Source organism: Procambarus clarkii, chromosome 64 (genome assembly GCF_040958095.1).
Source record: "Procambarus clarkii isolate CNS0578487 chromosome 64, FALCON_Pclarkii_2.0, whole genome shotgun sequence".
NCBI classification, from domain to species: domain Eukaryota; kingdom Metazoa; phylum Arthropoda; class Malacostraca; order Decapoda; family Cambaridae; genus Procambarus; species Procambarus clarkii.
Genome location: NC_091213.1, coordinates 5,373,339 through 5,385,838, shown reverse-complemented (window position 1 = coordinate 5,385,838; position 12,500 = coordinate 5,373,339). Strand labels below are relative to the sequence as shown.

The 12,500-nt window shown below is 47.5% G+C and overlaps 1 long non-coding RNA gene across 2 annotated transcripts in view; it reads left to right on the top strand.

The window, feature by feature from the left end:
* The first annotated feature begins 1,925 nt into the window (after window positions 1–1,925).
* Window positions 1,926–12,500, top strand: part of LOC138354704 (uncharacterized) — a 48,285-nt gene continuing 37,710 nt past the window's right edge. For both annotated transcript variants that reach the window (XR_011223643.1, XR_011223642.1), the window contains exon 1: window positions 1,926–2,304. This is a non-coding gene — a long non-coding RNA (uncharacterized lncRNA). The remainder of the gene's footprint in view (window positions 2,305–12,500) is intronic.

Below are 12,500 nucleotides of genomic sequence, written 5' to 3'. Positions count from 1 at the left end.
AAACTGTCGTGTTAAAGTGGCCTTATCCTAACCAACCAGAGGACCCAAAACAGAAAACGGGACAGTATGACAGTATGTCATTTTCGCCAGCGGCTTCCATTTTCTAGTACAATAATTGTTGGATTTATGTAACGCATACGATCGAAATGCGACGTTCTTTGTAAGAGGACAGATTGTATATATATATATATATATATATATATATATATATATATATATATATATATATATTAAATATATTATATATATAATACATACATATATATATATATATATATATATATATATATATATATATATATATATATATATATATATATATATATATATATATATATATACATATATATATATATATATATATATGTCGTACCTAGTAGCCAGAACTCTCTTCTCAGCCTACTATTCAAGGCCCGATTTGCCTAATAAGCCAAGTTTTCCTGAATTAATATATTTACTATAGTTTTTTTCTTATGAAATGATAAAGCAACCCTTTTCTCTATGTATGAGGTCAATTTTTTTTTATTGGAGTTAAAATTAACGTAGATATATGACCGAACCTAACCAACCCTACCTAACCTAACCTAACCTATATTTATAGGTAAGGTTAGGTTAGGTAGCCAAAAAAAGCTAGGTTAGGTTAGGTTAGGTAGGTTAGGTAGACGAAAAAACATTAATTCTTGAAAACTTGGCTTATTAGGCAAATCGGGCCTTGAATAGTAGGCTGAGAAGTGCGTTCTGGCTATTAGGTACGACATATATATATATATATATATATATATATATATATATATATATATATATATATATATATATATATGTCGTACCTAGTAGCCAGAACTCACTTCTCAGCCTACTATTCAAGGCCCGATTTGCCTAATACGCCAAGTTTTCCTGAATTAATATATTTACTATAATTTTTTTCTTATGAAATGATAAAGCAACCCTTTTCTCTATGTATGAGGTCAATTTTTTTTTATTGGAGTTAAAATTAACGTAGATATATGACCGAACCTAACCAACCCTACCTAACCTAACCTAACCTATATTTATAGGTAAGGTTAGGTTAGGTAGCCAAAAAAAGCTAGGTTAGGTTAGGTTAGGTAGGTTAGGTAGACGAAAAAACATTAATTCATGAAAACTTGGCTTATTAGGCAAATCGGGCCTTGAATAGTAGGCTGAGAAGTGAGTTCTGGCTACTAGGTACGACATATATATATTAAATATATTATATATATAATACATACATATATATATATATATATATATATATATATATACATATATATATATATATATATATATATATATATATATATATATATATATATATATATATATATATATATGCATATCGCCTAGTGCAATACATACAAATAATATTTTTTTTTAACGAGTATCTGTAAACCGTGAATCGTTCCACAGTTACTCAATTGATTGTTTATATTTAGTTACGTAAATAATTTAGTACTATTTAAAGTACATCAATAATCAGAATAATTAATGTATGCCGCAGTTAAAGTTATTTATTAAATCAATTGCATCAGTAGCTAAAAGCTGTTGACAAATCAGAGCTTTGATGACAAACCGTTATTCTGCCCCTCTTATTAATAAATTATTCAACTACACCTCAACCGGAATAACGTAGAATTCTTGACATAATATATATATGTGTAAATCACGAAAAATAAACACGTGATTAAAAATGTGACAGTGTCAGACCACGGAGGAAAATTGAAACAGGAATTTCGTTAAGTAGTTTCGTATATTAATACATCTTCAGAAGGAGTGGACACTGTCATAATATATATAGTACGTGGTCTGACACTGTCATAATATATATAGTACAGAGAGTCGTCATGCAATAACAATCATTAACGAGGAGGGGCGCCCAAATATTTGTAAACATGAAGGTTTTGGCGGGAAGCTACTGGGTGGGGCGCGGGGCGCCGCCTCCTCCAGCAGTCTCTACCAGCCTGGCCAGGTTACGGGCCCCTCGTCTGGTGAGACGCCCTCACTCAACCACTTCCTTCCTCACAACGGCTCACAACACGTCACCGAGAACATTTATCAACAAATTAGGCATAAGGTTATTAGCCTAACGTGATCAAAGTCGTATGGCCCATCGACGCCATATTGAAAACTTTGTCCGGGAACTATCTCATATTATTGCAATTCTGCGTAATGGATTGATGGATTACCTCCTGGCAACAGTCAACGGTTGTACCCACTAGCCGCTCCGCCCAGATTAACGGAGTACCACCATCCAACGGTCCAGAGCAACGGGACCACAGACAACAGAAGGCAAGTATTGTAGATGAGCTGGTACTGGGTAGCGGGTATGGTTAGTTTCTATTATGACTAAGAATTGTATGATTGGCTGTTATGTCGTATGCGGACGGCTAAGCACAGGTAAGCGTCGTGTGTGTAGTGTACGGTAAGTTTGTTATATATCTGAACTGGTGTTAGTAATATTAATTTATCGTCAGCTGGTAAATGAATGCATACCGTCCAGTACTTACCTGTTAGTGACGCTGTATGTAGTAGTTCCATACAAGATTGTTTTGACATTGTGTCATTCCCTCTGAGTACAAGAGGCCTACATTCACCGTAAGTACACAGTAATGCAGTAAGTACCATGCAATTCTAATTCCCGACGTCCCTGCTTTGTTTCTAAATCAAATCTGGCAGTAAGCCTACTGCTGCCTTCTTTAACTACTTATAAATGGCGTTTCAATCGCCCTTTACGAACACTGAAACTCTCAATGTTACTCGGCCTAGCAGTTATGAGATTTATATTTCCGGAAGCATTGCGCCACATTAGCGAAGCACAGTTGATGTATACATACATATATATGACAATGTCAGACCACGGAGGAAAAATGAAACAGGAATTTCCTTAAGTACTTTCGTATATTAAATACATCTTCAGAAGGTCAAGATGAAGAAGATTGAAGATGAAGCTTCTGAAGATGTATTTAATATACGAAAGTACTTAAGGAAATTCCTGTTTCATTTTTCCTCCGTGGTCTGACATTGTCACATTCTTAATCACGTGTTTATTTTCGTGATATACACACATACATATATATGTATTTAGGTGTTCCAACGGCTGTATTAAGTTGTGTTTCTGTCAGCTGTGAGACGGTCCTCAAGTGTTGCCATAGTTGCATTGATTTTCTCCTCTTAATATCTACCCCCACTCATAATACGTTAATAGTCTTGCAATACACGCTTTACATATATATATTTCTACATCCTTCTGCGTGGGGGAGATAATTTACCAGGGGTGTGTGAGGCTACTGGTTGCTTTATCCAGTAATCAACCATTGAGAATAGTTAGGTATCAGGCAATTGGTATCGCCATTCTCCCCAACCAATTGTGGAAGACAAATAATTTAGTGTGTCAAGAGTGACCCCGCAGACGCTGCCAACACCAGTGTATCCCACTTGTTGTGCTGTTATTGGTGGCTTTTACTGTTGATGCTCTTGTTAAATTTTTCTGTCCGTGTTTGGTTTAGCACTTTCCTGCTCTGTGTAGGTTGATGCGGACGGATGTGTTGGGTATTTTCATTTATATGGATTTGTATTGTTTATTTTCAGTAAGGAACGAGACAAGTTTCCTATTTGGTACCACTAGCCTAGTGTGTCAACACCCACCATACACTCACGCATCACGTCACAGCCATACACACACACACCACGTCACAGCCATACACACACACACCACGTCACAGCCATACACACACACACACACACACACCACGTCACAGCCATAAACACACACACACACACTCACACACTACGTTACAACCATACACACACACTGCATCACAGCCATACACACACACACTACATCACAGCCATACACACCCACACTACATCACAGCCATACACACCCACCACACAACCATACACACACACCTTACCACAACCATACACACACACCTTACCACAACCATACACACACACCTTACCACAACCATACACCTTCAATACCCAGTAATACCATCAACTGCTCTTCCCTGGTGATAGCCTCTTGGTACTTGCCAGCTTTTCTTCACATATTATTATATCAACAGTGTTCAGATATACTGGTATAATAAAGTGAACAGCGAATTTATTTTCAATACAAAGTAGAAATGAGACTTGGGCCAGGAATTCAGGATTCAGCAACCACATAACGTGTACAATTACGAAACCTGTGTATCTTTGATCAAACATGGTGGCTTAATCTTGAATAAAAACAGCTTAGGAGGTTAAGAACCGGGCAAGAGGGGTGTTGGGGTGAAGTTTGGCATCGTGAGAGTAGGAAAGATGTACAGACTGTCCAGTTCTGTTTTCGCGGGTTTTCTGGTTAGGCTAGAACACTTTAGTACGATGGTTTCTGGACGTTGGGAAAGCTGGCGAGACGGGCTGCTCCAGCAGCTGGTGCTGAACCATCTGAATGAGCCAGGAACCGTTTGTGCTCATGTGTAAACACCAGAGATTATAATCACCGCCATTTATCACCACACAGATAAAAGATATATTTTATAACACACTCTCGGAAAGAAAGTTAATGAAATAGTCATATTTAAAATATTTTAAACATTACTTGTGGATTGTGTAAATTACAAGAATTTGTTGCAAATAAAATCACGAGGAAAATTAATGTTTTGATTGGACTAAGAGTCGCGCGCCTGGCAGCCTATCCTGATGTTCACGACGGTCGGAAATCTTGCTTTCTCAATGTTCCTTTTGACTCATTTGTCCCGCGGGGAATCAGATACCTTCGACATCGTTCGTCTTTTCTTTCTGCTCTGGTGTTGGGTTCCTGTTGTTTATCTGTGAACTTCCCAATATTGTGTGAGGCAGTGCTGGGGTAGGATTCATGAAACCAGTTACGCAAGCACTTACGAACCTGTACATCTTTTCTCAATTTTTGGGGGTTTTGTTTACAATTATTAAACAGTTAATGAGCTCCGAAGCACCAGGAGGCTGTTTATAACAATAACAACAGTTGATTGGCAAGTTTTCATGCTTGTAAACCGTTTAATAAATGTAACCAAAGGCGCCAAAGATTGAGGAAAGATGTACACGTTCGTAAGTACTTGCGTAACTGCTTCGTGAATCTGGCCCCAGGCCTGGGGCCTTCTTTTGTCACACTCGCTTAATATTTTCTTGTCTGTGACGGCAATTCATTGTTTTCTAAATTTGGCTAGGCTATGTTAGAGATATTTAATCCTAGGAGTAATAACTCTTTGCCATTTTCATTCTGCAAATATTACTGTTCTTTCAACTGTGACTTGGTTATGGTTTTCTGGTTTATTAATAATGTAAATAATCCATTAGTAAGAAGCATAAATATTTCCTCACCTACTGCGTGCCTTACTAGTGATGTCTTTAAAACAAGTGACGTCGCCTGCCATCATGACTCCAACTATATTCCTCATGTCTAAACTTATTTTCTCATCTCTGCCTCACTATCTTCTTTACGCAACCCGTTCTCGCACTTGCTTATAGTCAATATTGGCTTATTTAATAAGTGCATATGTGACATACTAATTGATTGTGAATATTTTAGTTTCCCTTGAAAAGCGTCATAGAAAACACCGACCTCACCTAACCTTCTTAGTATTTACTATGCACCCACCCCTCTTTCTAAAAATAAAGTGACGTCATGAGCGAATGATGCGTGTTTATCCAATAGCGTAGTTATGCCCATTATGTGTGGAGGGAAAGTGTTGAGAAGTCTTAGGCTTTTGTTGATAGTTCCCTCTTAGCGTGCCTATTGTACCTCTGTCATCGGGGTTTTCTGCACATCCTGCCATGCCTTCTGGTCTCATGTGGTGTTATTTCCATGTGCAGATTTGGGACCAGTCCCTGAAATATTTTCTACGTAAATTATTATGTATCTCTCCCGCCTGCGTTCAAGAGAATACAGATTTAGGCTCTTTAGTCGGTTTCAATAGTTTAGATGTTTTACTGAGTGGATTCTAGCAGTAAAGGATCTCTGCACGCTCTCCAGGTCAGCAATTTCTCCAGCTTTGAAAGGTGCTGTCATTGTGCAGCAGTACTCCACTCTAGAGAGCACTAGCGTCTTGAAGAGTATCATCATCGGTATAGCATCTCTAGTGTGAAAGGTTCTTGGTATCCAAGCTGTCATTTTTTTGCAATAGCGATTCCAGGTAAGGTCAGGTGAGGTCAGTAGCGCCAGGGGTGAGACTGTGGGCCGGAAGGAGTCGGACATCACCAGGGACCGTCTTTGATCATGACCCAGTCCTGTTTACACACCAGATAGGGAGTGACGGGGACCATCCCACGGAGGGAGAGGGAACAGGGGAGAGAAGGGAGGGAAAGAGAGGGAGAGGTAACAGCACAGATAAGACAGTTGACCAGACCACACACTAGAAGGTGAAGGGACGACGACGTTTCGGTCCGTCCTGGACCATTCTCAAGTCGACAACCCAAACGTCGTCGTCCCTTCACCTTCTTGTGTGTGGTCTGGTCAACTTACTTTAGCCTCGTTATTGTGACTCATCGCCTGCATACAGATAAGACAGCAAGTTGAGAGAATCAGTAACTCCAATAACGGGGAAGACATGAACACCCAGAAATAACATTTCCTTAAAATTTATCTGAGGACCGCCATTGGTAGCAACGGTACTGGCCTCGACGGTGACAGGAAGCCGGTGCCTTGTCAAAATGATTAGAAAGAAGCAGAGGTCACATTCACAGAAAAGGGAAAAACTAATTTGAGGATTGAAAGCAAAATAAGGCTGAGTGCTGGCCTAGGTTGATGTATTCCTTGGTGGATGTCGTAGGTGGATAATGAAGCCTGGATATATCCTCCCTGACCGTTGACGGTGTGGGTCAAGTGGGCCAGTCTGGGAATGCAACCCGTTCTCGCAGTTTCTTATAGTCAATATTGACTTATTAAATACGTGCATATGTGACATACTAATTTATTGTAAATATTTTAGTTTACCTTGAAAAGCTTCATAGAAAACACCGACCTTACCTAACCTTCTTAGTATGTTAAGATAAGCATCTTATTGTTCCGTAATTACAATTATTACTTAACCTATTATAGGTATAGGTTAAGTAATAATTGTAATGATCACTGCTGGAGTAATGTTCTTGAGAAAGTCAGTTCCAGCACCACCAGGCTGTTGTCGGCTGAGCGCCTTGTGTTGTAGGGTACGGACACTCTCCCCCCCACCTCCCCCTACCTCCCCTGTCTGTGTAGCTGTGTCCGCCTCCCTCGTCCCTGCTACCGTGACACATGTGTCGTATCCTGAAGTGCGTCACGGTCCCTATTATGTATCTGGGCCCCTGAGCAGCACTCCATAGAGCTACATGATCGCCCACACTGCTTCCTTATCTTACTGGCGCTCAAGCGACCGCAAACACGACCCCTCACAGCTCCTCATTACCTTTATGTCGGTATGTATGTGTGTATTAATGCATGTATGTATCAATGTATATGTATAAAGGCATGAACATGTATGTCTGTATTGCTGCAGCTGTTCCGCGAAAGATTTCATCTTAGCGTTTAGAAACTGACGCGATTGAGAAGTGCCCAAAGAGACAGACAGGCAAGGACACGGGCCCCTAGGGAGGAGGACCAAGGACACGGGGCCCCTAGGGAGGAGGGCCAAGGACACGGGGGCCCCTAGGGAGGAGGACCAAGGACACGGGGGCCCCTAGGGAGGAGGACCAAGGACACGGGGGCCCCTAGGGAGGGGGACCAAGGACATGGGGGCCCCTAGGGAGGAGGACCAAGGACACGGGGCCCCTAGGGAGGAGGACCAAGGACACGGGGGCCCCTAGGGAGGAGGACCAAGGACATGGGGGCCCCTAGGGAGGAGGACCAAGGACACGGGGGCCCCTAGGGAGAAGGACCAAGGACATGGGGGCCCCTAGGGAGGAGGACCAAGGACACGGGGCCCCTAGGGAGGAGGACCAAGGACACGGGGGCCCCTAGGGAGGAGGACCAAGGACACGGGGGCCCCTAGGGAGAAGGACCAAGGACATGGGGGCCCCTAGGGAGGAGGACCAAGGACACGGGGCCCCTAGGGAGGAGGACCAAGGACACGGGGGCCCCTAGGGAGGAGGACCAAGGACATGGGGGCCCCTAGGGAGGAGGACCAAGGACACGGGGCCCCTAGGGAGGAGGACCAAGGACACGGGGGCCCCTAGGGAGAAGGACCAAGGACACGGGGGCCCTAGGGAGGAGGACCAAGGACACGGGGGCCCCTAGGGAGGGGGGACCAAGGACACGGGGGCCCCTAGGGAGAAGGACCAAGGACACGGGGGCCCCTAGGGAGGAGGACCAAGGACACGGGGGCCCCTAGGGAGGAGGACCAAGGACACGGGGGCCCCTAGGGAGAAGGACCAAGGACATGGGGGGCCCCTAGGGAGGAGGACCAAGGACACGGGGGCCCCTAGGGAGAAGGACCAAGGACACGGGGGCCCCTAGGGAGGAGGACCAAGGACACGGGGGCCCCTAGGGAGGAGGACCAAGGACACGGGGGCCCCTAGGGAGGAGGACCAAGGACACGGGGGCCCCTAGGGAGAAGGACCAAGGACATGGGGGCCCCTAGGGAGGAGGACCAAGGACACGGGGCCCCTAGGGAGGAGGACCAAGGACACGGGGGCCCCTAGGGAGAAGGACCAAGGACATGGGGGCCCCTAGGGAGGAGGACCAAGGACACGGGGCCCCTAGGGAGGAGGACCAAGGACACGGGGGCCCCTAGGGAGAAGGACCAAGGACACGGGGGCCCTAGGGAGGAGGACCAAGGACACGGGGGCCCCTAGGGAGAAGGACCAAGGACATGGGGGCCCCTAGGGAGGAGGACCAAGGACACGGGGCCCCTAGGGAGGAGGACCAAGGACACGGGGGCCCCTAGGGAGGAGGACCAAGGACATGGGGGCCCCTAGGGAGGAGGACCAAGGACACGGGGCCCCTAGGGAGGAGGACCAAGGACACGGGGGCCCCTAGGGAGAAGGACCAAGGACACGGGGGCCCTAGGGAGGAGGACCAAGGACACGGGGGCCCCTAGGGAGGGGGGACCAAGGACACGGGGGCCCCTAGGGAGAAGGACCAAGGACACGGGGGCCCCTAGGGAGGAGGACCAAGGACACGGGGGCCCCTAGGGAGGAGGACCAAGGACACGGGGGCCCCTAGGGAGAAGGACCAAGGACATGGGGGCCCCTAGGGAGGAGGACCAAGGACACGGGGGCCCCTAGGGAGAAGGACCAAGGACACGGGGGCCCCTAGGGAGGAGGACCAAGGACACGGGGGCCCCTAGGGAGGAGGACCAAGGACACGGGGGCCCCTAGGGAGGAGGACCAAGGACACGGGGGCCCCTAGGGAGAAGGACCAAGGACATGGGGGCCCCTAGGGAGGAGGACCAAGGACACGGGGCCCCTAGGGAGGAGGACCAAGGACACGGGGGCCCCTAGGGAGAAGGACCAAGGACATGGGGGCCCCTAGGGAGGAGGACCAAGGACACGGGGCCCCTAGGGAGGAGGACCAAGGACACGGGGGCCCCTAGGGAGAAGGACCAAGGACACGGGGGCCCTAGGGAGGAGGACCAAGGACACGGGGGCCCCTAGGGAGGGGGGACCAAGGACACGGGGGCCCCTAGGGAGAAGGACCAAGGACACGGGGGCCCCTAGGGAGGAGGACCAAGGACACGGGGGCCCCTAGGGAGGGGGACCAAGGACACGGGGGCCCCTAGGGAGAAGGACCAAGGACACGGGGGCCCCTAGGGAGAAGGACCAAGGACACGGGGGCCCCTAGGGAGAAGGACCAAGGACACGGGGGCCCCTGAGGGAGGGGGACCAAGGACACGGGGGCCCCTAGGGAGGGGGACCAAGGACACGGGGGCCCCTAGGGAGAAGGACCAAGGACACGGGGGCCCCTAGGGAGAAGGACCAAGGACACGGGGGCCCCTAGGGAGGAGGACCTAGGACACGGGGGCTCCTAGGGAGGGGGCCCCCGTGTCTCTCTCTCACACACACACACAGGCCAGTTGATTGACAGTTGAGAGGCGGGACCAAAGAGCCAGAGCTCAACCCCCGCAAGCACAATTAGGTGAGTACACACACCTTAAAAAGGGCGCCTGACAGCTGGGTGGACAGCGCTTCGTATTCGTAGTCCTGAGCTTCCGGGTTCGATCCCCGGTGGAGGCGGAGACTAATAGGCAGAATGTTTCTTTCACCCTGATGCCCCTGTTACCTCGGTCTGGGGGGTGGTTGATGACGGTCTAGGGGGGGGGGTGGTTGCCTAGATAATGTTATATCTTACGGGAGATAAGCCTAATAAGCGTTAATGGGTTGGTAACTCAACAGCGAAGTTTTCTTACCTTTATGGGGTAATAAGCTTGTTAAAGCATGGGGTGCTTATTACCTAACGATGCGTCACTTGCGTCATCTGGGTGGTTCAGTGCGTCACTTGCGTCATCTGGGTGGTTCAGTGCGTCACTTGCGTCATCTGGGTGGTTCAGTGCGTCACTTGCGTCATCTGGGTGGTTCAGTGCGTCACTTGCGTCATCTGGGTGGTTCAGTGCGTCACTTGCGTCATCTGGGTGGTTCAGTGCGTCACTTGCGTCATCTGGGTGGTTCAGTGCGTCACTTGCGTCATCTGGCTAGTTCAGTGATCCAAATCTTGCGTCATGTAGGGGGCGCGGCCAGCCATCTTCTACCGATTTCATACTGGGGAGAGGGGGGGGGGTTGCGGGGGGGGGGCTATTTGGCCTAACCCCCATTTAAATCCGACCGACCTATACCAGTCTATGACCGTCCCATGCCCCAGACCAGTCACCATGCAAAGGCGGGTGGAGCTCGCCCTAGGCGTCTGGCCCTCAGCCTCGGAGCAGGCTTTCAGTCTTTTGTAGAGAGGGAGGCAATATATTAAGGCAAAGCGCCAAGCCATTACGACTATATAGCACTGGAAAGGGGTCAGGATAAGGATTTTGGATTGGACGCGGGGAAAGGAATGGTGCCCAACCACTTGTGGACGGTCGGGGATTGAACGCCGACCTGCATGAAGCGAGGCCGTCGCTCTACCGTCCAGCCCACTGGAACAAAATATCTTTAACAAAGTTGTCAAAGATACTCCCCAGTATGTCAGTTACTTGAAGAACACACTTTGAGACACAAATTCCTCCTGGTCCTTGGACCAGGAGGCCTGGTCGACGACCGGGCCGCGGGGACGCTAAGCCCCGGAAGCACCTCAAGGTAACCTCAAGGTATGTAACCTCCTGCTGTGTCTGTTAATGTACTATTAGTACAGTATTAATATTAGTACTAGTATTATTGTTAATTAGTAGTTATAACGTCGCTAGTTGTGGTTGTGTTGAAGTCGGTCAGGTGTTTAACCTGACACTGATAGTCTGGGTGTGCAAGTATTGTGTCTATAAGTTATCTTGAGGTTATCTTGAGATGATTTCGGGGCTTTAGTGTCCCCGTGGCCCGGTCCTCGACCAGGCCTCCACCCCCAGGAAGCAGCCCGTGACAGCTGACTAACACCCAGGTACCTATTTTACTGCTAGGTAACAGGGGCATAGGGTGAAAGAAACTCTGCACATTGTTTCTCGCCGGCGCCTGGGATCGAACCCAGGACCACAAGTCCAGTGTGCTGTCCGCTCGGCCGACCGGCTCCCCTACATGGTGTAGAGACATAAGACCTATATGGCGTATTTTTTTATTAATATATTAGGTACATTTGCATTTGTGCAGCTGCCCTAGACTATATGAAGGGGAGTACGGTGTGTCAAAAAGCTAGCTACGTGATGCTAAAAATCCCCATTACACAGGATGGTTAGTGATACAGAGGCATGTGATAGGCAGTCTGCACTGGCAGACTCCGGATGCATTTTGAGGATATCATCAACACAAGATTGAATAAGGCAGCAGTGGTAATACAAGTCCCCATCTCGCAGAATGGTTAGTCATACAGAGCCATGTATTTAATAGCCTGCACTGGCAAATTTTGGGTATACTGTGAGGATATCTTCAAGAATACGAGAGTGAATAAGTAATTGCAAAGATAGTCTGTACACAGAGAGCTTTACTCACAACTCTACGGACAAAACCACCCACATTTCAAATAGCTTCCTCCCTGGCTACACCGGCAGCCGTTACCTTGGAGTATAATCAAAGTAATGTTTACACAGTGGCATGAATCATGTAGGGAAGATGGCACGGAGGCCAGGATACAACTATAGACACATTTGGTCAACTAACTGCCATACAGCGACGCTTGTTCTCATGACACTAATTAGACGCACTTTGTAAATCAGCCAACAGTTAGTGACGTAAATAATTTGTGGTGTTATTGCTCGGTTAAACCAGCCGTGAGTTAGGCACTGGCACCCAACCAACAATTCCAGGCACTTGTTAGTGGGCCAACCAGCTTGATGGCACGGGTAACCCGCCCCCCCCCCTTCCTCGCCAAGTCCCCCCTCCCCCTCTCCCTCCACCTCATCAGTGAGGGGGCGGGGACCCCC